Below are 23,795 nucleotides of genomic sequence, written 5' to 3' on the forward strand. Positions count from 1 at the left end.
CGACCTACAGCCCATTTATTATTGAGACTTACTACCTCGTGACGGAGCGTTTCTATTTTAACCCGCGCAGCTTTTCTAGCATTTACTGTACTGGTTTAGAGGACCAGGAAACTCACAGACCAATCGCATGTGCTCCAATCGTCTCATGTGACGCTGCTCAGCCAATCAAATCTGTGCATTCCGATGCTTGCGAGTCGAGTCCGTGAGATTCACCAGAGACGTTTTGGAAACACACGCGAATTGAGGAGACGAAAGATAAGAGTTTTTTTTCACATGACTTTTAATCAAGAATGTACAGATTTTTACATGTACATTCCTCCCACGGGCAGTTCAAAACCAGAATATCTCATAGATCTCCAATATGCTAGCTGGAGCTCACGTTTCTCACTGAACAACAGAAAGTAGGAAAGTGGTAGCTCTGTAAGAGGAAATGAAAGAGAAGAGGAGGCATTACAGCTGTTCAGTTATGATGTGTTGAGTGTTTATTATAAAATTGGTTAAGACTACACTTCATCACTTCAAGCTACACTTTTTATTAAATTTTTTCTAAAAATTAGGCACTTTAGTTTACTTAAATTTAGAATTTATTATTTGAATAGTTATTATTTATTATCCTTCCAGTTTGATGTGAAAACTGACTGAAATATTATTTGATTTGACAGTCCGTTGTTGACTAAAAACATGTGTTGATACAACTATAGGTTATAGTACTGAATGATAACGCAAGTTAGTCGTTTTGATGTTCCGGACCTTTGCTTCGGGAAATTTTCTCTAACTGGACCTCTTTGAAATCTAATTGAATACCCCTGATGTACGGCATATTAAATGCAGCTGAAAGTGTGACTTGTGACCCAGTTTAACATTATTAAGACATACAGGAACATAGTGAACAAATCAATTCCCCACTTCCAAACTTAAGAACCATGTTCGCATACGGACAAAACATGTGAATGAGGGAATGGGGGAAAAAAAAAAAAAAAAAAACAACTTACAAAATATGTAAACAATATAAATAAATAAATGAATAAATAAAATAAAGTTAAATAATGAAGAAGGACCTGCTCTGTGACCCGACTGACTATGTCAAATCTACTCATCTTCCAGAGAAGAAATAGAATTTACAAAGGAAAGAAAAGGACCCCACGTCCCCCATATAGTAGTAAGAGGCCCAGAAAGGAGCCAGTTTGGGGCAGGAGGGAAACATGCGTATGGGTTGGCCAGTGATAGAGAGCATCTGTCACACATCGCCCGTGTTGTATAGCTTGTAAAGTTTAGCTTTGGACAGGTGTGTCCTGTGTAAAACCTTAAACTGAATCAGTGTCAGTCTAGCGCAAGATGAAGTAGAGTTAACCCTGTTGAAGTCCACCCGCCACCATTCATCTGAGAATACAGTTCCAAGCTCTTTTTCCCCCAAATAGTCCTAGTTGCTGAGGCAGATAATAAAAATGATGCGATTAACTTCACCGTGCCAGAAATGACTCCTGGCTGAAAATTATATCAATGAGAGATTCAGTTGGTTGATGGGGAAAGCGAACAAAGTCTCGTATTTGAAAATATCTGAATAAATGGGATTGTGGCAGGCCAAATCTAATTTTAAGATATTCAGAAGAGGTAAAAACCTTTTCGGAAAAAAGCTGTTTGAGATGAACCAGGCCTTTCTTTTTCCACAAGGAAAAAACTGGATCAAGAGCCACAGGCCGAAATAGGTGGTTGTCACAGATGGGCATTAGCGGGGAGGGAGAAGAGATTTTAATGTTGCGCCTTAACTGTCTCCAGATCTTTATAGTAGACAGAATGACAGGGTTAGATGTGTATTTATTGGGATATGTATTCAAGGGGGCACATATCAAAGTTGACAGGGAAATTGGACTGCAACAGTCGGCTTCCAATTGACACCAGTCTGTATTGGGAAAGTGGTACCACATATATATTTTTTGGACATTAGCTGCCCAATAGTATGCCAGAAAATTAGGTAGAGCTAGACCATCATCTTCCTTAGCCCTTTGCAGAATAGAGCATTTTATTTTGCCCTCAGGGTCTTCCCTGCCCAAATAAAAGACGAAACATTCCTATCCAATTCTTTGAAAAAAAAGATCAGGGTAGGAATACTGGTAAGCATCGGAATAGGAATAAGATCTAGGTAGGATGTTGATTTTAATCGAATTGATTCTTCCAAGAAGTGATAAGGGGAGGCTATTCCAATGTTGGAGATCTGATCTGACTTCCTTAACTAACTTCAATATGTTATGTTTATAACGTGAAGAAAGACTGTAAGAGATATTAATGCCTAAATACCGAAAGCTGGAGGAGTCCAGTTTGAAAGGTAGTGCTTGGTTCGGGATCTGCTTCGCAGCATTGTTTACAGGGAAACATTCGCTCTTACTAATATTTAACTTGTAGCCTGAAAAGGAGTTTCTGTAAAGTATCGAATCTACCCCAGGGTTGGGGTTCGAGACAGAGAGCAAGAGATCATCAGCATAAAGCGAGACTCTGTGCTCCAACCAGTTTCTGTATATGCCAGTGAAAAGTGGTGAGTTTCTAAGAGCAATGGAGAGTGGCTCAATTGCAATGGCAAATAGCATAGGTGATAAAGAGCAGCCTTGACGGCAGCCACGTGTTAGGGGGAAAAACTTAGATTGAATTTTGTTAGTGGTCGGGCTAGCGGTAGGGGCCCTGTATAATAGTTGAATCCATGAGATTTATCTTTGACCGAAACCGATCTGCTGCTGAATGACCTAGAATTAAGGTTGACAACTTTAAGGAAAGCAGAAAAGCTTACAAAAAGGGTCAGAAAAGGGAATGACATTTCCACCATAAATTGGTTCAGAATATGTCTCCAGAATTCAGGAAATTTGTGTTTAATGCTCAAAATCTTCTGGGGGAGGACCCTGAGACCCCCCCTATCAAATATTTCATCAATAAATAATTTTTAACGGAATTCAGATTAATTAAGCTAATTTATCATTGAGGTGAAAAGGTGCCATATGCACATTTGAAAAGACTTTAGTCTACTTCAGGCATGCCTGCATGTATGTAGACTCAGCTGGGATTAAATTAGATGAGAAAAGTTGATCTACAGTAGAAACATCTGACAGCCTTACCGCATTATATTACACTATATTCTTCTTATTTTGAATTGTCATCTGAGACATTTCCTCAATAAATTGGTGCAAAGAAATTCACCAGAATGCAGAAAATTAAGTGTTTAAAGCCCAGATTTTTCAGGGGGAGGACCCCCAGACCTCCCAATTTAATATCAGTGTTAATTATGAATACTAATTATAAAACTCATAATAAATGTAGGATATATATAATGATGCGACACTGGCATCCGTGATCATAGCAATCAAGTAACTCGCGCACAGCCGTAGGGCCACACCTCACTCTCGTTTCAAAGGTGAAAGGCAGTGTTAATGTGTAGCCTGTAACTTCGATGAGAGGATGAAGTGGGACTATCCTTCTGGGCACAAGAAGAGAATAAACTCACAGAGTGAATAGCAGCAGCAGTCAGGTAAACGTGTGTTCTCTCCTCTCAAAGTCTGATGTCAGCAGGTAACAGAAATGTTAGATTAATATGCAGCTGCAGTGCGTCTCTCTCTATACTGTCCTGTTAACCCAGCTGGGCAGCGCATCTCTTGTCTGTGTCTCTTGCCAGACTGTCTGACCAATGAGAGTGAAATACAACTATTTATTTAGTCCCACATTGTGTCTGTCGGTCTGAAGGGGAAAACATCTACAGCAGCAAAGCAATAATGCAGGCAATTCCCCATGCAATTCCCCACACAGTGTAGGGATAGGAAATATCCACTTGTACTTTTGCGACCCTTTTTTCTTTTTGTTTTTCATTGTAACTTATGAAGCTGTATTAAAACCCAGCTTGAGTGGTAGAAGATAGGTTGCTTTTTGTAGGGTCAATAGATATGTGTAGTACTTTTTACATTTGATACGCAAGTACTTTTTTACTTTTACTTGCGTAGTATTATACTGGATGACTTTTACTTTTGGCATCTGTACTTTTACTTTGTTGAAAATTGAATACTTCTTCCACCACTTATCCAATTAATGCATGTTAGTAACGCAACATATTCCCTCTCTAATTTTTTAGAGATTTCTCATCTCTCTCCTCACTCCTGTCACTTTCAGCAGGTATTTCTGCCTCTGGAGCTGCAGAGTCTGGATCTATAATTGCAAGCCACCCCATATTCCTGATCAACACCTGCTAAGGCTGGGTGCCACACATGCACTGCAGTGTGTCTCCCAGTACTAGCAGTGCCAGCAACCTGATTTTCATTTATGTATTGTGACGAAGTGGGTTTGTTCACCACCTGTCCCATACAGGCCATTACCTTCTAGTTTATACATATACAAGTGTTTATTTCTTGGTAACTTACCATAGCTTGTGTAAAAGTGCACCACTTACTATCCCGGGTTGTTTGTGTTTGCATTATGTTACAGTCAACAGCAAAGCATATGGTAAGTTAGAGTAAACACAGTCATAAGTTAGTTTCAGCTCCATTTTTTTTAGGTTGCAAGTTTAAACATGGTTTAATTGTTTTCCTGTGTTAATACTTACAATTGTTTGTTCCTTTGTTCAGTTCCACCATGCAGGATAATTGTTTGGGGAGGGGCCGGCCTAAGCATTTCCTGTTTTATAGGAATAGGGTGGTCACTGATGACATCACCGGGCCAAACCAAGTAGAGGGTTTTCTTTCTTTATAGGAATGGTTCTTTTGGTTGTTTTTGATTATTATAAATAAATGTGTGAATAACCCTGACCTGTTTTCTAGGCAGTGAGAGCAGAGTGACCTGATAACTAAGTTCCAAATGTTAAGAGATTTCTAGGTATTAATCTTATGGAGTAGATCAACCTGCATCAGAATGGGATGGGCTGAAGCAGTTGGGTGTGAATTGACCACCCTATATACAGTGGGATTTGTGCTCCCAACAGGTAAAAGAGGTGAGGCTGTGCTGCTGTGAACATGTGCCTTTTGTTAGCGTTGCTAAAAGTTTAATGTGTTCTTTTTGTTCGTTTGATTGTTGAATTATCTGTGAACTGCAGACCACTGTAAATAAAATCACCTCTGCGAACATATGATGTCTGAGTCTGCCTACCTACTACCTTCCTAGCCACTCTGGCCAGACAACAGCGCATGTATTTATTTTATTTTTCCATTGATAAGTCATGCTGCAGCCTAAACCATAATAGAACCAGTTTGCCCACCCACTATTGTTTAACCTGGGCAGATACAATGTAGACTTCATGCTGCAGAGCATCTGATCTTTGCTTAAATGGCTTCCATTCCATCAAAGCCTTTATAGCTTATCTAAACCAAAAATGTAATAAATATAATATATCCTGGCTCCATCCCCATTAATGCCCCTTTTTGAAATTCCGCCACTTTCTAACTAATTGTAAATGTTTACTCTTTGACTCTCACCACCCACTGGAGCATAAGCTAGGAATTATCAGAACCCTGCACCACAGAGCTGATTATAGCATACCAACAAATGCCCAAGTTCAAGAGAAGGAGCAAAAACACCTGAGGGTTGCACTTAAAGCTTGTGGATATTCAATTGGGACCTCTGTGAAAACAGCCACAAGATCCGGGAAGTACACCAACAATACAGGTGATAAAGAAAATTAGAGTAAACACAACAACTTTGTGATTCTATACATGTCTGGAGTATCAAAGAAACTCAGGCAGACACACACATATACACAAGAAAAGCAATGCATGTTGTCCTTCATTCCTTCCCATGATATTGAACAAACGCATCTGGCTTTGTGACAATGCCAAAACCAGTCATTCAGATTTGGCCTCACGTGACTCCAATGACCATAAAGACTGTCATTGCAACAGCCAGGAGCGCTAACGAACGAAGCGCTATCCATCAACTTGATAATGATTAGGAGGACATGCACATACCTTTTAATGTAGCAATTCAGGAACACTGTCTGGAATAACAACAATGTATGTGCTGCAGTGGCGAGAAAAATAAAAGAACATAGTTGAACCTCCAGCTAATTTACACCAAAGGAACTGTGAAAACAATTTGAGCGACTACTTTTTACAAAAGGCACAGTATCTAGAGTATTTGTATCGGAAATGAAAAATCTGTCTAGAATATTAAACAAACAGTGGAAGAAAAAAATAAATGCAAGGAAACAGATGCTGTACATTGTTTTAAACTTCTATTTGTCACCTTATGGTATCCAATTTACACTGCAGGTGATTGAAGAGTTTCACAACAAAGGATATGCAGTGGGGTTAGATATCTCCATTTCAAAGCCATACACTTTAATTATTTCTACTGCATATTCAGTGACTGGAATTCAAACAGATGGAGAAATCAGGAAAAGTGAGAGACTATGAATAAAATAAAGGGGGTATATTTTCCCAACCTTAGTATAGTGAACTGTACTGTGTGTATTTATTTATCACGGCAGGGGATGGCAGCAGTTGTGTAGAGAAAAAATGAACTAAATGTCCGTGGAATCAGTGCTAATTGAAGCCAAAGTGAAATCAAAATCCTATTTACATCACAGATAGCAAAAGTCACCTGGCCATATCCTCCATAAATTCAATAAATTACCAAGATCCACTGGGGCGGCGGCACAGTTGTGCAGTGGTCAGCGCTGTCACCTCACAGCAAGAAAGTCATGGGTTCAAACCCCAGTTGCACCGGCCTTTCTGTGTGGAGTTTGCATGTTCTCCCCGTGTCCGCATGGGTTCTCTCCAGGTGTTCCGGCTTCATCCCACCATACAAAGACATGCAGGCTAGGTTAATTGGTGCATATGTGTGGACTAGCAACCCTATATGCCAGATAAGCAGTTGACAATGGATGGATAGACCAACATCTGGTGCAGAACCAATCCAGACTTCAAAATAATCCTCATCTGGGGCCTCATGTATAAATGCTGCCTACGTGTGGGATGTTATCACTTTATCATTTAAACATTACGTTAATTTGTGCTCGCGCTAGTGAGCCATAACTATTCCATACTGCACCTTTCAATTGTAAAAGAAATAAAATAAGCCAAGTGCCAACTCAAATTTGAAATCAGTATCCGCGAAAAATTTCATTAGCCCCTCCCAGAATGCAGAGGAGAGAGCCGGAGCGTATGCCACTGACACTCACGGTCAATCGACCCTTCGCTAAGCCGCGCCCCGAATGCACAGCTGGCCAATCACAGCGCAGTATAGGACTCGCTCTATCTGAGGGCCGACTCTTTCATGGATGCGCTCCATTGACTCTAATGCAAAAAAGACTCATTTTCTAGCTTTTTTTGGCTGTATTTTTCTAAGATATGGTCAAACGCTGTTCCTGGGGCACTTGTAATAATTACAGTCGCTACCCAGAGAGGTTGAAAGGAGAAGTACGATTTATTCTCTTTCCAAAACCTAAAATAAATCCAGAAAAATGTCGGCTGTGGATTTTATTATTAATGTCAGCTGTGCAGGAACAGTGACCCATAATGTCGTTGTCTTTTGTCTCAATCGTCGGGAGATGCGGTGGTTCACTTGTAACGTTACTGTGTGATTGGTAGACTTTAGCTTCCATCTTTAATTTTTTTCACGTCCGTTTGAGTCAGACAGCCTGACTACAACCTTCAAATGTATATAGCAACTGCAAAACTGTCTGCTTCTTTCTGAGATCGCACAAACTGATCTGCCTTCTCACCTCTACGCAACCAGCACATCTTCACCACCTGCACATATGGACTGTGTAAATAAAAAATGTGTGGAAATAAAGTCAGTGACAGCCTTCACACAGTTGCTACTCTCCATCCTCATCATCAGTCCTCATGTTGATGCAGGCCAAACATAACAAAACCGACGTTAAAAAATGAACTTGTCAAACCTCCATCTTCAAAGGATCTCCCAGGGTGGGGGATGCCACTGACTGAAGCCATCATTTAGACAAGGTGCGAAGCCTACTCTAAATGTTTGCTGTAAACATATAAATACTGCGTGACACTGTGCGTAATGCTACATGGCTCAGTATGGCACTGCAGAGGAAAACGTGAGTGGAAGGCTTACAGAGTGTCCAGTAAGATTTCCTGGCCCATGATGATGACTGGCTAATACTTCGTTTCAGTGCTTTATGAAGTTAATTTAGAACACTTTTGATTGTGTTAAATAAATTAATCTAATTTTTGAAGTGGCGACAAGTTTTTTTAAAGTGAGGGAGAACGGCCCGAGTCTTTTAATGTGGAGACGCCGACACACAGCCGAGCTGAAAGAATAAGGCTGATATTTTCATACAGCTCATGAGAACACTTTTTATCAACGCATTATTATAGACTACGCCTGTTCATTTAGACATTCACACTGTCAGCGACTCCCTGCATGTGTCAGATGCGGGCGCGCTACTGTTGTATTTCTTAAGTGTTAAAGTTAACATGTAAAATATGACGCTCTGCTGACAGTGGACTTGTTCATGTCTGTGAATGGTCATCTGCTGCTAACGGCCTTAATTTGTAATATTATTTTAAATAATTTATTTATACCAGAACTACCTTTAATTTTTTATAAAATACAGCAAGAAAGTGTCAGAAACTGGTTAGATCCAGCTGACAGTTTAAAAAAAAATAATAAAAAAATCACCGACAGGCAGAGACGCAACGCGAGTCGCATTCTACCAAGCACCACGTCTGAACAAACCCCACGCTTACCAGAACTCTACTGGTAATAAGTAAGTAGCCTAGTACTACAAACCGAAGTAAAAAACAAACCTGAAGCTGAAGAAACCCTAAACGTTAATGGAAAAGACCCGCGAACCTGAGTGACTGAGGGAGAGACAGAGAGAGCTGTTCTCTTCTCAGTGTTCTGTGTGTGAGTGTGTGAGTGAGCAGAGCGGGACACAATAAATCTAAATCTGTATGTGTGTAGGGGAGGGGCGCTGTGACTAGCCTATAACAGAACGCAGACACAGTCAGCTACCCAATGAGGATTTTTATTCAATCCGAGCACAGATATTGACTCGTATTACTCGTATAATACTCGTACTCGGCAAAAGTGCTTTATCCGTACTGGATACTCAAGTATCCGGCTCAACTCTAGTAGCTAAGTTTAAAGAGACTCTCTACTCATTTTATACTTGTGACTGTTGTTTTTGGAGGAGGTTTGCGACTCACAAATAAAGGAAAAAGCTCTCGCAGAGAACTTTCAAATCAGTTTATTGATCGAAAGTTAACAAAATAATTTTCCGTTACTTTCAACACACACACACATCAAAAAATTACCTTAAATTCATTTCCCACAACTTATTTGGTTACTAAACTATTTCACTCCTCCTCTCGCATTCAAATATAAAAACAATTGCAAGCTATAGTCTTTCCCCGAATGAAACTACCCATGAGAATGAACTAATCAGGATGAGGTTCAGTTTCCCAATACTTTTATTTAACATTTTTTTGAAACAAGAAAAAAATTTAATAGATAACCTTGCTTGTCCATAACAACAACAATAAAATAATAATAATAATAAGCTACTAATCAACTACTATGGCTTCAACAGGTGGCATTTTATGCAAGGTATCAAATGAAGTACTCTATTGGTATCTCTATCATTTTAAGGATACTGGTTTTGGTACTGGTATCGTAAAATTTTAAACGATACCCAAACCTAAGCCCACTATAGCTTCAGGTCAAGTAATTACATTGACCTCGCTCAGCTCTTTCAGCCACCAGCTAGTGCTACCACCAGTCGTACGGTGCTATCAGCACTGCATGGTGCAACCCAGCTCAGGAACCCCTCGTCTTCATGTTCTAGGGAAGTCATGTCAGTGGAATTTGCCTTCGCTTTTTATACGTATTGTAACACCATCCGAGCTAGAGGAGTTGACGAAGGCTTCTAGACAGGTCCATTTTCTTGCCCCCCTTTTCAAATCAACCGCATCAGTCCCATCGGCATTGCTATTTAGAAGTACTCAGGCAAGACAAGACTAGATAGATCTCTCCTCTCTCCACTGCATGGCTATATCAAACGTCAGTTACTGGGAGCGATCAGGTCTCGTGCTGATCACAGCTGACACCTTTGAGAGAAAACTACAAAGCCAGAGGAAGCCCAAACATCTCTTCACTTTTCCTCTTGCCCTCTGCTACACGTGTCTTGCCAGGCCACTGATCAGTCGACACCAGCTTTCTTTATCCACCTGAAGAATCAATTGAATCCCGAGCCGCACTAAACCTGCAAAGGCTGGCCCCCAACCAACCCAGAGAGAAATAAATCTTCAGTCTTCTAACATGACAACTGTTAGGAAAGTCAGAACAGTGACAAACTGTCTGTCACTATGGCTCCTGCAGACCTAGCCTCAAGGTGTAAAGATATTATCACTCCGCCGCCTGCAGAGAGACACGGAGAGTCGACTCAAGCCAATTGTATCATCCAGTACAAAATGGTCCTCATTCAGTCATCAGTTGTTCATCGCTATGTTCAGAACATCTATTCATGGATGCATTTATCTATTAATTTGTGTGTCTAGTAGTTTATTAGTTCTGTGGTGTGTTAGTAGTGTGAGTAATACATGTTTTATGTATAAAATCGTTGCCTCTTGCTTTCTGTAACACTGCATTCTGTCACTTTACATTTCCATTCATTGAGTTCAGCTTATATATGTTGATTGTTGAAATTATTCTAATATTAATATTTTTGAAACTGCTGCTTTTTCCTACATATGTACAACATGTTATTGGTAGGAGAATGCTGGAAACTGCTGCTGATGTTTACTGATCACAATCACTCCATCATTTTCATCCGCAGACTGACCTTAATCTCAGCCCAACACCAATTCGTCATCCTTGCCGCCTATGTTCCAGGTTTCTCATTTTGGAAGTTCAAATCATAGTAGCAGGCTTGGATCCTCATCCAACAATCTCTCTGTTCCTCGGTTCCAGCTACCATCTTCACTTGAACCCCCAGCTACTCCACCTGGTCACCGCATCATGCCATGCGGACATTAATAGTCTCACTCCTAAAACCCCTTCAACGTTCTGTTGAATGGTGCAGTTTCAAATGTGCATACCTTCCTCAGTCTACCATTTCCTTCTATCGACATCATCCTATCATTAACCAGCTTCATCACTTACGTCCACTCAGTTGTCAAAATCAGAATAAAAAAACATTAAAGTGTACCTCAGGATTATGACTTCTTAATCAAACTGCTTTCTGGAGCTCCAGACTCTTCCATTTCTCACCCCCACGTCAACATATTTATGAAAGGCAGAATCTCAGTTCGCACTGAAACACAACCCTTCTCATTCGTTGCATCCAAACCCTTCACGCAGGATACTTACCCCATCCATCGACTCAACCCTTGAAACAATGTTCCCCCTAGTATTCTTTGTTTTTTTTAACGATTTTCAGAATTCACCACCACCTCATCCACCTATGACCCATAACGGCATCCGAGCCTCTCATAGACATTTCTATCCACTCCCCAGACACCCTCAAATTTAACCTTAAATAAAGCAAAACCGACCAGCACGGGCCTTTTCACCCCATCTTTCTCTTCCATTTAAACCTATATAAACCAGAGATAAGCCCACCATTTTTTTTCTCCACAAGACGCAGGCTGCGTTGGAAGAGTCTTTTTTGCTTAGGGAGGTTCCTAACTGAGTGAAATGAACTGGAAGTATTTCAGTGGCAGCCATGACAGCTAAGGAAAGGTGCCTCAATGCTTCCTTTCATATCTCCTTTAGCATAGGGTACACCTGACCATCCTTTACGAAAGGAAAGGTGAGAATGCTGCCCCACAATTCCTTGCAGCGGCAACATTTAAATCGACGCACGTTCTCAAACCCAAAGATAAAATCCATTGACCACAGCAAAATTGTAGCAATACAGATGCACATTATGATTCTTGAATAAGGCTTCCTTACCTTCGGTTTGTTTTCTTTTGTCTTTGCTGTAATCTAACACTGTTTCAACACCATTTTATGTTTCGGATTGTTGAAATAAGCTTTTTTTTTTTTTTTTCTTCTCCCCTTCAATAAAAATATCACCAACCATGACAGATAAAGGATGTTGATCAAGTTACCACTGGCTATTAAGCCTTTTCTCCCTTATGCCATAACTTGCAAACATGCATAGGTGTAGGTCTTGAACTGTCAGCAATAACTGAGACCCATGCGAGCTGTGTTACCAGTCTTGTAAAATGATCAAAGTGAGGACAATGTTGCAGTGTTCAGGCTCACGTTATGTATTGCCAGCCTTCAGTAATATCATAAATTAATTTTACTTCAGTCACAGATGCTGACACTCTCGCCTTAATAAAGGCAATGATCAAGCTGCAGTCAACGTTGATCACATCATCAACGTTGACCGCCACATACTGAGTTTCGATTGTTTTTTTTACTGGGCTATGGGTAAAATCGTATTTGATCACAGAGCTGGGCGCAGCGCATATATTTGCTCAGCCGGTTGTGCTCTCTCTCTCTCTCTTGCCACAGTTACTCTGTCATTTTGTGTGAAACACTGTGTTTACTGTTTACATACAATAATTGGGATTCATGTTGATAAATATGGGTGGGCAGGAGGGTGAGTGTGAGCATTCTCAATGTGACAACTGTTCCATTATTTGGTGACTGGTAGGCTACCCTATAGCCTAGGCCTTTTTACTATCTTGATTATGAAGGTGATATTCCACCGTGTTGTCCACCTTTAGATGGCCTGCATTAAAACAACACGGGGCGCAGTGTCAAAGACACGCTTTTTGTAGTCTAAACATTATAGTTTCATCACGGCAGGTCACGTCAGTAACATCCATCGTCGCATAATTATGTCGCCTAGAAAAGAGCAGTCGGATTCTATGAGCCCTGCAGTCCTCTTTTCCTCCTTCAGGTGGTTAGGAAAGGAGATTTTTTTGACTTTTCGGACACAGCCCCCATCTTCACCAATGAACTACGCAGAGTCACTATGTGCTTCTGATTCCACCACCATTTCCAGGAGGGACAAACAAAATCCTGGCAGCTGGTCTTCCTAAGCTTACTGTAGGTACATCCACCTCAGTGACACCCCAAGAGCCCATTTTCACCCAGTATATGGGTGGTGATGGGGCAGTGGATAAGACACCATCCTTTGGTGTGAGAGACCCAGGTTCAATTCCCCACAAATGTGTTTCTGAGCAAGACATCCTAGTTGCTCCAGAGGTGTGCAACCTCTGACATACATATAACTTGTAAGTCGCTTTGGATAAAAGCTTCTGCTCAATGAGTTAATGTAATGTAGTCCAGTGAAGTTAACTTTGGGGGATGATGAAGCAGAAAGCTTATTGAGATGTGCCCACACCAAGTCTCGACCCCCGCCTAGCTGCTCCAGCCACATCATGACTCTAACGCCAGGAATTCACTGAGTCCTGTTACGGCTGCATTACGGTTTTGATGCGTCCATAGCCTGGCGTCAAAGTCCACTGGAAGCATCTCAGCAGCGGAGCGTGCAGCCTGCCCCACATTATTTACTTATTAATTTCTCCTTTTTGTGCTTCTACTACCTTCTTCAAAGCTCTCTGTGACCTCGTTTCGTTCTGTCAACTTCAGGCTGCATTTCCCACAAGGAGCATTTTAGAATCAGAGCGTTTTGCCTGCCTGATTTTGCTGACATGTTTAGATTTTGCTGATTTGGTAATCAGTATTAGCATTTTGTGCTTATACTGTGATTAAGTAGGGTACATAGTTAAATGATTTACTTTTATGTCCATTTTAACCATGTTTATTGTCGTTTTACGATCGGGAGTCTCCAAAGGGTGTTTTATTTTGAAAATTGGCCAGATTCTCTATGCCGTTCTGTGTCAGACTGCCTGTTCGATCTGCTCTGTGCTGCTTGATGTGGCTAGCGGTAAAAATAGACCTGCTACCTATTCTCTGCGGAGCGGAGAGCCGCTTCCGGGATGCGCTGCGGCCGCGTTTGGTAGACTCAAAAGCATTGACTATAATGGCCGCGATTAGCTCCGGCAACAGCAGCGCAGCCGTAACGTGCCGTACCCGGAGTCAGTGGATTTTCGGACCCCACTCATCCCCCATGCAATCTAATGCCTTCATCCCTCTCCCCGACCCCAGTCATTCCACCATGTATGATCCCAACACAACCGTCTCTTACGTTTCATCCTTTGGCTTTCGAGCCCCTTCATCCCTCTCTCTTACTGCTAATCATCCCACTGTGTACAACCCTCATCCTATCCTTCTCTCATCCTCTTGTCAATCCGAATAAACTACCTTTTAAAGTGGACTTCTACAGAGTCAAGCAATGTGCTTTTGAGGGGAACTTTTTTTTATTAGACTACATTTTTGCTGTCGCCTTCACGCTTCCTCACTCTAACCTCTTTGATCTGCATCTATTTCGTTTTTTCTGTTTCCATCCCCCTTAATACTCTCATCGACTCCCTTGCCAGCAGTGTATCACATTGTCACTGTTTACTTTACTCTTGGAGCTCCCAGATTGCTTTGGCTATTTACTCCTCTGGATGAGCTCCGTTTGGATAGGCAGACGGGAAGCAGCAGCCTTTCGTTGGGAGCTAGTTAACCTGTAGCACCCCAGCATGCGGTCTTGTTTTGCTTCAACCTGACCTTTGTCTGTCTCTCACTCAGCAAAGACTATGAGAAAATACCAATTGTCAGCAAATATCAATTTACTTTCCCCATTCTGCACATGTCGGATGAAATTTACACCAGAATAATTGACTGTGGTTTATGGGGTCTGAGCATTGAAGCGAAACAGAGCTGTGGAGAATATATTGACTGAAACTATGACAATAAGACCCAGAGTGTATCTGACTAGCACAGCAACCTCAATATATTAAAACTAGTTGGTGAAGAACATTAGCAGCAGGTGACTGACTAATTTCTGCTCTCTTCTAAATTGTCTCTTGCCTTATCTCCTTATTCAAGTATATGTTATAAAGTGCAGCTGCTGCAAATATTTTCATCCAACGTACTGTCGCTATTGGATGGAAGGAAGAAATATATGGTGCTTTCTGACAGGGTATGATCTTGTGAAAGGTTGATTTTCAATTGGCCTCTTAGGTCAGATCTGCCTGATGAGTACCTAGAACTTCAACCACTTATACAGATGCACTCCACTTAAATGCAGTCCACTTCCAGCAGAGTATTGTCACAGAAACCTTTCAAGCTGTATGACAGTGTTCGCTCTTCAAAACACAGACAGAATCTTTCATCTCAAAAAGGCCAAGTATTTCTTTGTAAGTTTTGATATTGTTTGACATTGACAGTATGACTGGGCAAACACGGCACCAATGTTTAGTAAAGTGATATCCCACTGTAAGTCCTGTGGGTTTCAAAAGAAATAAAGGCTCAGTTAAAAATTGACATTGATGTAATTTACCAGCTTGGTACACCACAATCCATTTCAGTTACAAGTGATAACCACAGTCCACATGACTTTAAGTACAATACATTTGAAAAAGTGGTCCACAACTGCAATAACAAATGCAATATTACAGATTTATCATTTTCACAGATTTGGTCAGTAGTAGCCACTAGAAGCCAAAAAATTGGATTTAAAATGCAAAATGAGGAGCTGTGCTTTAAATAGTCAAAAATAAATGGAAAATTAATATTAAAAGGGAACATTAAAGCATTTAAGAAGAGCGAGAGCAGTGAGAAACATGAGGGGTCAAGCCTCCATTTACGTCAGTGGTACACATTCTTTTAGGAGTTTGTCCAATTAATCACAGGGTCAGCCAGAATCAGGCTGAGAAGCTCTCTCTGGTTGAATATTGTAAGGCTGTTTCAGGTTGGGTGTGGTCAACTGTACTTTGTTGCACCTGTAATAATGCCCAACAGTGATGTTACAGGGTCCTGGTGTACACATATACATCACTGGAGCAAGATAAGAACACATTTAGTCAGTTGTTTTGCTATTATCTCACAGTATTTTTATTTTCCTTTGTTTTGTCTTTATCATCTTGACTAATGCCAAAGTGTTCCCACACAACAGACATCTTATTTCCATACCAGCTCTAGCACCTTCCCAGGCTGCAGTCTCTCCGACATTTGATTTGTTTTGTTGATCAAAGTTAGACTAGACACTCATAATTACGTTGCTTAAAACATGCTGACTTGACTTGAAATAAACCCACGCAACAAACTCTGACTGGTTGTGTTCTTTTCCACTTCCTTTCAGCTTTCCTACAATTTCTTGTAAAGACTCTAGTGGGGTCATTAAGCCAGAGTAAGGTTTGAGGAATCACTCCCTTTTCTTTAAGAGGCACAATAGATTCTAAAACACAGAAAGTGTTAAAAGTTGGTCCTCGGTGGAGTAGAGACGCACTAGAAAAATCTGTTGAAATGGTTTTGTAGCCCAGAGAAGCTGGAAATTCCTATTGAATTGGTTCCTGTGCTGAACTTTTGTAGGTATGTGATTTAATAAAAGAAAGTTTATTGACTTTTGTGTGTTTTGGTACTGCTGTAACAAAGGAAATTATCTTTAAGCCAGTAGTGCTATAACCTCACACCTAGTGACCTTGTGTGTGGCATTTACAATTCTAAATGTTGTCAAAAATGAAAAGGAAAAATGTCTCTGACTGAAGTGAAAAAAAAAACATCTGGGTTAAAAATACCAACCCAGAATGTGAGTGGAACGCCTTGACATGAGCTGAGGAACACACACTCTGCTCAGAGAGACCACAATACATCCCATCGATGTTTATCCATGGGGAACGGTCTGGTACACTCAGCCGACACTTCAGAGATGGCAGTGTGTGAGTGTGCATGTATGTGTGTGTACAAAAGGGAAACACATTGGGTCCCATGTTGACACATTTAAAAATATTCATGGCAAGTCAAATTATTCAGGAGATGCGCAGTGCTTAGGGAATTTCAAGAACATACGTCTGCATATCCACAAACAGCAATAACATCAGACACATATACAAAACTACATATAGGAAATACCTTAGGGTACTTCCAAACATAGACAAATGTGTGAAATGCCTGGGGCCTTCTCATGAGTGAACCAATAGGTCAATATCATGCATGATGGCTGTGAGGTCTTGCCCAGATGGACTCAGCCTGTCAGATTTGACACTTTTCTTTTGTCTTTCTGTGGTTCCAGTAGGGACTTGCGCTCCAGTGGACATGGTTGTGGGGTTTTGTTTGTGAGGCTGTATTTTTACATCTTGTGAAATCCATTTGGGTTTTTGACTTTTTGTGTGTGTTTATGCATTATTCATCATGATTTACCCATCAACTCTTGCACTCAGATACAGCTAATTTGAATAAGCAGAGATGTATGTACGAAGCTGTCAAGCATACATTTTTATCAAACATAACAAGGAAATATATTAAAAATAAAGCAAAATATTCATATTGAAGATTTCTGCAAAAAAGTTCAGTGTTAATTTATTTAATTTGTTTTCCCTACGATACCAGCTCATCCTCCTAAAGCATAATTGTTATTATCAGTGACTCAAAGCACTTGGTTAAGATTAGAGAAGGATGTGATCATTATTAGATAGGGACAAAGTCAGGGATTAAATGAAGCAGTAGGCATTGGTCTTTTTTAATATTTAATAATAATTAAGCTGACGCTTTTATCCAAAGTGACTTACAATTGCTATATATATATATATATATATATATATCTCAGAGGTTGCATGCCTCTGGAGCAAGTTGCATTCCACTGTTCCACCGCCACCCCTTTTAATGTTTTACAAAGTATACCAAGTATAGTAACCACAGCCTCCAGTCTTTTTGTTGCCAAGCCATATCATAGGTTGTTGTTGTAGTGTTGCCCTACTCAAAAAGGTAAACGTTAACTGCAATTCTGTGACATGGGACGAACTCCAGTGTCCTCCATTTAAGTCTGCGGCATTACACACAAACACCACCACGACCTCCTCACCCTTACTTTCTGCTTGGCTAGAGAAAGGCCACACTACTGCATTTGCACTACATGCTGGCAGTGGACATAAATTGTGAAATTGTACAATATTAATGTATTTTCTTTATAATTTGGACAGGCAACCAAGCATGACAACAAAACTTATAGGTGCTTTAGAATACTCATTTTCACGTCCATACTTGTATTTAGGGTTTCTACTAGAAATTGTTTACATGCTTTAGTGTTCAAAAAACACATTCATATTTCACCCCCCCCCCCCCCATACTGTTCACTGCTTCAGCACCTCTTTGCACCCTCTGTCTGAACACTATGTTTTAGCTCCTCTCTCTTTAAGTCCCCCCTCCCTGAAAGCCCACTTGCTTCTGATTGGACAACTTTCCCAAGCATAGCTAACTCTGAAACATGGGCTGGTCCATGTAACTTTGGGGGCATAAACATCCCAGATGTTAAGTAACATCTGGTGCTTGTTGCCATTCGCCTGTTTTTTCAGGGGTATTTTGAATGTGCAACATTTACATATGACAGAGCTAACAATAGAGTTTGAGGCTCATGGTAAGTCTTTTTATTTAACTATGAAATAAATGAAAATTTCCATTCTACCGCCCCTTTAAATAAGAACATCTTGGACATTTCATGGAGTTTTGCCTGAGCTTGCAGCTGATGTCAAGTTGTGTTAAGCCCCAAACAGCATACATCCAGCCAGCCTTCTAACATTTTTATTTGGTTATCCATACTTTCATTCAAACAAATACACATGGACACGTTAGGGTATAACCATTGCCTAGACATTAGGTGTGTTCAAAATGACTGCTGCTGACTTGATACTGACTGAACATGATAGTCAAACGTGAACTGCAGGCTTATGTTAAGGACAACATTAAGTGGTCAGTGCTGCGAAGCACTGCATGAAGTCAAACTGTATTAACAAGCAACTTAACTGCAGCAGAAAATTTTGTTGTGCAGTGGTTTAATGTTTCATCTTGCTGTAGTGATGCAGAAATGTACTGCAAGGTGTGTGACACCACTGTAGGCAATCTGGCTTCATTACCTTTGTTTGGAGGAAACACTGCATGTCACTGGTGTCAGTATTTTAAAATAGGGTCCATCTGCAGTCCTCCCTCCTGAGGCTCCAGTTCTGTGAGCCAGTGGGGTTTGAACATGACCTCCCTACTGCAGCCCTAGTTCTGTAAGCCAGTGAGGTTTGATTATGAGTTGTAGGCCACACATCTCTAACTGGGCAGGTCCACCCCTCCCCCCCTGTGTCCTCTCTGTGCCTTGTGTCAGATTAAGCTGCGTTCCTACCGAAAGCGAATTTAATATTCGCCTTGCTTTACTCGCGCGAGTTTGACCGCTGGACATTGAGTGTTCTCTTACACACGCGTTTTAAACGTATAAACACAGCCCGCGGATACAGCTATATGAACCCAAAGTAAACCCTTTGCTATGATTTAGTTGCAATAAACTGATCAAACTGATGCAGAAATAACTAAAATATGATGCCGTTTTGTTAGACATATGAATTCATGCTTTGTCAGGTCTGTCAGCAGGACGACAACTTTTAAAATACGTGTTTTCTGAATGGAGTTCTGATTGATCAGGGCTATGCTATGCTAAAAGTAAGTAAGTAAAGTACAATGACAGCTGGAATAAAGTGACACACATTTTCTAAACTCACCAGGTAGTTCAACTTCCTCGCTTTCTTTTCTCCAAGTAATGTCCACCTTTGTCCAGGTTTTATATAAAATTAAGTAGTTGTCACGAGTTAGTGGTGGTGAGGCAGGGTAGAGCAGGAGGCGGACCCAAATGCAGGGCACGTAGGGTAGCAGGTATAGCTCAAAAGGTTTATTAACAAACACAAGGCGAGCACACTTACGGGTTGAGAGGCTGAAGAAACAAAGTCCGGAAACAAAGTAATCCAAAGTGAAATCCGGAAACAGGCAAAGGTCCAAAATCCAAACACGACAAGACAGCACAGACAACGTAACAGGAGGTAATGACCCGACAAAGACAAGACAGAAACACCAGGTTTATATACACAGGGACTAACGAGCAGGCGGGAGCAACACATGTGACAGGGATCAAGGTTAACGAGGTACAGGTAGGCAGGGAGAGAGAGCGGGGGGGAAAACAGAGACTGACATGCAGAGGGATCACTGGGGTAACAGACATGACAAGTGTTACAGAACACTAAACGATAGACAAGACAGAATCCCAATACCCAATAGACCAAAATAACAGATAATAAACTGACCAAACTCTAAAGTGCAAAACATGGCAAGGCTGAGTGTGACAGTATTAGTCCTGCAGGGCTCTGGTGCCATCCAACGCAAACAACAGGGTGGCTAGCTAGCTTGGTTAGCAAGGTGCATCCATAACCTACTCCAGACCTTTCTCTACTCTACCTACAGTATGTTTAAATAGCTTGGTGCTGCTGTCTAGTAAACATGATTTCATTGCACTCAATTCACTTATATATGTATATTGCTCCTCTCTGAACATTAATATAAATCAAAAAGGTGATCTATTAATCATTAAACACTCCATGCAATACTCAGTCATAAATATTTGGATACTTGAAATCTTTATTAACTGAATAGTTAGTATCTAATGTAATAAGATGGAACAGCTGCACGCATTACAGTTTTCCTGATTCCTTAAATAATGTAATCAGGCTTTTGAATTAAAATTTCAAAACCATAAAGCCATTTATCAACAAGCACACCTAATTCCCTAAACTATAAACTCTATTCCGATGTTTTGACACATGACTCAGATTTGTTGAACTGTCACTGCAAAACTACACTCAAATCCCTTCATTTCTTATTGCCTAAACCATGTGGTTGTTATGAAAGCACTAGCATTCAATATGGTTCACTCAAGTCAGCAAAGCTTGAGCTCAATTAACACACAAGTACCCAGGTGGAAACACAAAGACTCATAACTGATCACACTCCAATCATAGCCTTCAAAAGACAGATAAAAGGGCCTGAGTCAGTTCATTTAGGTTTTGGAACAATGGATCAAGAGAGATGAGAAGGAAGAGGCAGAGGACTCCAGAGAGGAGGAGGAGGAGGAGGAGGAGGAGGAGGAGGAGAAAGAGCAGTATGGAGAGGAGTAAGAGTTGAAGGAAGAGGAACAGTGGGAGTTAAAGGAGGAGAAAGGATAGGAGGAAGATGAGGTGGTGGAGCAGAAGTAGGGCGGAGGAGAAGGAGGTGAAGGACAAGAATCTCTGGCCTGTCACAGACCAAAGACAGGATGCTGGGGCAGAATAATTAGTTGTTTGGTGTGTTGCACTGTACAGTACACGAAGGAATAAAAAATGTGCAAATGTTTACATTTGTTATTTCTTTTTTTCCATCATGTGAAAATGCTTTTTTAAGGGGGGGAACCACAAGCAACATAATCAGTTTTTGTACTATTTTGAATTTATTTCACCAATGTGTGAAACTGTGTTGTTGTAGTGTGTGTGTGTGTTTTCACAGGGCCTGTGTGTCATGTCTGAGGGCAAAGTTTGGTTTTTCAGCAAGATTGAATGGTTTTGAGTGGAGAGCTTCAATTTGACCTGAGAATAGGACATTTGGGGAATAGGGTTAGAAGTTGTGGATTTGTGTTTAGAGTTTCAAAAAAAAGAGGCATACTTTCATGAAATGTGTTTAAGCAATCGAGAAATACTTTATACCAGTTTCTGTAGTTTTGTTTTGAATTTATCTCACCAGTGTGTAAGACTATGTTGTGTGTGTTTTCATGTCTGAGGGTAAAGTTTGGTTTTTCAGCGAGATTGAATTGTTTTGAGTTGAGAGCTTCATTTTGCCCTGAAAATAGAAGATTGGGGAATTGGGTGAGAAGTTATGGCTTTGTGATAAAAAGTTTGTGAAAAGGCGGCATAATTTGATTATATTTGTTTACTGTAAACACTAAAAGTGCATTGCCAGTTGTCATTGCTAGCCTGTTATCTTACTACTATAATTTCCCATAGAGGTTAGTGGGTTAGGTCACATAGCTTGCAGTTTACTACATTAAGCCTATGGTAGCTCACCTCCAGTGTCAATCTTTCAGAATCAGTTTTATTGCCAGGTATATGTACACATACAAGGAATTTGACTCAGGATTGTACATTGCTCATGATGTGCTTACTTATACAATACCATAACACAATAATAAAATAAAATCAGACACAAACTACAGAATAGACAACACTAATATACACACTATGAACAAAACAATATAGACATATTGACAAATAGTGCAGTGATCAGAGGGGCAAAGGATACAAGAGTAAACTATTCTCATTATGTACATGTTGAAGGTGGATATGATATACAGGTACACATACACATACATGCATACATGTACACAGTGTGAGGGAGCATAGTGCAAAGGATGCTGGAAAAAATAAATAAGACCTATGACCTTATGACCTGAGGTAGGTGTATTGGTATACAGTATATACAATATGACATATTATGAACAGCACTGAAATAGAGAATGGTGAATAAATAAATAATAAGTGGAAACCAGTAAACAGGTGCTGATTAGAAGCAGAGTTACTGGGTTATTGCACAGGAATTGTTCCTGACACTGTGAGTCAGAAATCAGCTGTTCATCAGAGTGATGGCTTGTGGGAAGAAACTGCTTCTGTGTCTGTTGTTTTGGCGTACAGTGCTCTGTAGCGCCTACCAGAGGGGAGAAGCTGGAACAGGTTGTGTCCGGGGTGATATGGATCTGCAGTGATGTTTCCTGCCTGTATCCTGACTCTCTCTAAGTCCTGAATGGAGGGCAGGTTGGCACCAATTATTTTTTCTGCAGTCCTGACTGTCCGTTGTAGTCTGTCTCTGTCCTTTTTGGTGGCAGATCCAAACCAGACAGTGATGGACGTGCAGAGGACCGACTAGATGATGGCTGTGTAGAAGTGGATCAGCAGGTCCTTAGGCAGGTTGAGCTTCTTGAGCTGACGCAGGAAGTGCATCTTCTGCTGGGCCTTCTTGATGATGGTGCCAGTGTTGGGCTCCCACTTCAGGTCCTGGGATATAGTGGAACCCAGAAACCTGAAGGATTTCACAGCAGACACAGGGCTGTTGAGTATGGTGATGGAGGGCAGAGTGGGGGGGGATCCTCCTGAAGTCCACGGTCATCTCCACAGTTTTGAGTGTGTTAAACTCCAGGTTGTTCTGACCGCACCAGAGAGCCAGCTGATCAACCTCCCGTCTGTACGCCGACTCATCACCGTCCCGGATGAGGCCGATGACCGTTGTGTCATCAGCAGACTTCAGGAGTTTGACAGATGGGTCTCCTGAGGTGCAGTCGTTGGTGTAGAGGGAGAAGAGCAGTGGGGGGCGCCAGTGCTGATAGTCCGGGTGCTGGATGTGACGTTCCCCAGCCTCACCTGCTGACTCCTGTCAGTCAGGAAGTCTGAATTCCACAAACAGGATCCTTGCATATGTCCCTGGAGAGTTGAGGTGTTGCAGGATGTGATGCAGACCCAAGTTGACAGCATCATCCACTGACCTGTTAGCCCTGTAGGCAAACTGCAGGGGGTCCAGCAGGGGGCCTGTAATGTCCTTCAGGTGGGCCAACACCAGTCTTTCAAAGGACTTCATGACTACAGATGTCAGGGCGACGGGCCTGTAGTCATTTAGTCCAGAGATGGAGGGTTTTTTTGGTACCGGGATAACTGTGGAGCGTTTGATTTCAGTTTTTGCCTGTGTGTCGGGATAAGATGAACCAGACAGTCATCAGAGAGTCCCAAGGCTGCACGGGGAACAGAGCCATAGGCATCCTTCAGTGTTGTGTAGCAGTGGTTCAGTGTGTTAGTGTCCCTGGTGGGACACTTAATATGCTGTCTGTATTTTGGAAGTTCATGACTGAGGTTTGCTTTGTTAAAGTCCCCAAGAACTATGAGCAGGGAGTCTGGATGTTTTTCTCCACGTTAGTT

At 41.2% G+C, this 23,795-nt stretch overlaps 1 long non-coding RNA gene across 1 annotated transcript in view; it reads right to left on the bottom strand.

Annotated features, from left to right (window-relative positions):
* Positions 1-19,827, bottom strand: part of LOC119902565 — a 54,126-nt gene extending 34,299 nt beyond the window's left edge. The window contains exon 1 of the long non-coding RNA XR_005444339.1: positions 19,737-19,827. This is a non-coding gene — a long non-coding RNA (uncharacterized LOC119902565). The remainder of the gene's footprint in view (positions 1-19,736) is intronic.
* Positions 19,828-23,795: the final 3,968 nt, after the last annotated feature.

This window comes from Micropterus salmoides, unplaced genomic scaffold, assembly GCF_014851395.1.
Source record: "Micropterus salmoides isolate LMB-PRFRI ecotype aquatic unplaced genomic scaffold, ASM1485139v1 Ms_hic_scaffold_14, whole genome shotgun sequence".
Classification (NCBI taxonomy): Eukaryota; Metazoa; Chordata; class Actinopteri; order Centrarchiformes; family Centrarchidae; genus Micropterus; species Micropterus salmoides.